Here is a 2267-nt window from a genome sequence, read left to right as displayed (position 1 = left end):
GGATACTAGAAATCAAGAGCCTTCTCTGTGTCAGGCAGTATTCTTGATTCATTATTCACTTTGTCTTTATCTTTCAAGTATCATGAATCCTGATTGGAAGACTTCTGATCTTACAGATGAGTAAACTAAGTTTGAGGGATGACTGATTGTTCCAAGATCACTATCTATGCAGACTAAGGCTCTGACATTAATTTGTGTGATTTCGAATTTACTGTATGTGCATCACAATACAAAGTCAGTCAGGATTTTATGTGTGTTTGTTTGTTTTGTTTTGTTTTTGTTTTATTTTGTTCCCCCCCCCCCCTTGGAGGAGGAAACAAGAGGTTGAAATACAACAGGGCACCAAGAACCATTTGCATAAACTATCAATGTTAAAAACTTGATCGTGGTCATTGTTACACTGGTAAATAGGTATGTGCAAACATTACAATGTAAGAATTATATATGTATAGTTTATTGTATTTCAGTATTACCCTAATACAATAGTTTTAAATTTGAATGAAAGAAATAAATATATTCCTCAGAAAAACAAACAATATATTTGGAAAGCATAGGAAAAGATGCTGAATATTATATGTCATTAAGAAATTACAGCTAAGCCACCACCATGAAGGTCAAGCTGTGCAGTTTTAGTGGGTACAAGATATACCCCATATACAGGAGTCGCTATGCAAGGACTGACGGAAAGGTTTTCCAATTTCTTAATGCAAAATGTGAGTCGGCTTTCCTATCCAAGAGGAATCCTCGGCAGATAAACTGTACTGTCCTCTACAGAAGAAAACACAAAAAAGGCCAGTCAGAAGAAATTCAAAAGAAGAGAACCCAACTTGAAGCCAAATTTCAGAGGGCCATCACTGGTGCATTCCTTGCGGATATCATGGCCAAGAGGAATCATAAAGCAGAAGTTAAAAAGGCTCAATGAAAGCAGGCTCTTAGGCTTCCAAGGAAGAAAAAAAAAAAGTCTAAGCAGGCATTTAAAAAGATGGCAATGGCTGCTGCTAAGACTCCCACAAAGGCAACACCTCAGAAAAAGACTGTGAAAACTGAGAAGTTTTCTGCTCCCCGAGTTGGTGGAAAATGGTATATTGGCAGATGAGATTTTAAAATAAAGATGTAACCCTTTTAATTGGAGAAATGTTAAAATAAGGCAATAAAGATGCATGATTGAATGCTAGCTTTGCTTTGATATGTTTAGGACACACTACATAGACTGAAAGTAGTGGAATCTTGCATAGATTTAATCCAAGCTGACTATTCAAATGCTCTTTTCCTGTCATCTCTCTATCCATGACAGACACATTTGTTTTTTTTACTGGGTTTGACTTATACATTGGAACCCCCCCGTCCCCCCCCCCGTCGCCCCCCGTCTCCCACCATTAGCTATTATCTGATTTGATGGTGCCAAAAATTAATAGCTATATTAATCTCTTGCTCCCAGAAAATAGCATCCCCCTTTCTATTCTGGCTATATTATTCTGTCTCTGAAACCAGGGACACTGAATAAGAGTATATTTTACCTATTCCCAGAGTAGTTTGTTGAGCTAGGACTTTTGACAAAGCTGTGCCAAATAAAATAAAATTGCTCAGTAGCCTGATGATCAATAAATATGTAATGTGATAAGAAAAATATTATAATTTGTGAACAGGCTTGTACTCTATAGATGTCTTTATTACCTGCCCACCTGTGCTGAGTTGCAAGGATACAATGCATAAGCCATGTCTTAAACAATTTTTCTCAAGGTAGAATTATGGTGCATGTCAACATTTTCTTCATCCTCAAATATCCAAGTTAATGGATTACTAATTTTCTTGCTGGAGCATGTTAAATTCAGGCATTGTTCTAATTGTTGGGTATAATAAATAGTTTTGGGGAGAAAAAAAAGAAATTACCAATTAAACACAATTATAAAAATTTATAAAATTTTATACCTGACAATATAAAAAGCTGACAAAGATAGGGAACAAGAGGAACTCTCATATATTGCTGTTGAGATAGCAAAATTGGACAGCAACTCTGGAAGACAGTTTGGTAGCTACTTAAAAATCACAATATACACTTAATATGGCCCGCTAATTGTATTTCTCAGTGTTAATTCGATGGAATTGAAAGCTACATCCACATACAAGTGTCCACAAAACCCAGATACAAAGGTCCACAGCTTCTTCACTCTTGATTGCCAAGAAAAGAAAGCAGCTAAGAGAGATTTCAGTAGCCATTTACCTGTTATTAATGTAAACACTTTGATACATCCAAACACTGGAGGGTC

General features: G+C 36.2%; 1 pseudogene across 1 annotated transcript; it reads left to right on the top strand.

The window, feature by feature from the left end:
* Positions 1-607: 607 nt before the first annotated feature.
* Positions 608-1096, top strand: LOC308632490 (large ribosomal subunit protein eL24-like; annotated as a pseudogene). Its single transcript has one exon. The product of its transcript is annotated as a large ribosomal subunit protein eL24-like (transcript).
* Positions 1097-2267: the final 1171 nt, after the last annotated feature.

This window comes from Spermophilus citellus (genome assembly GCF_964194105.1).
Source record: "Spermophilus citellus genome assembly, chromosome: 13".
Lineage (NCBI taxonomy): Eukaryota > Metazoa > Chordata > Mammalia > Rodentia > Sciuridae > Spermophilus > Spermophilus citellus.
This window is presented reverse-complemented; position numbering and strand designations above follow the sequence as displayed.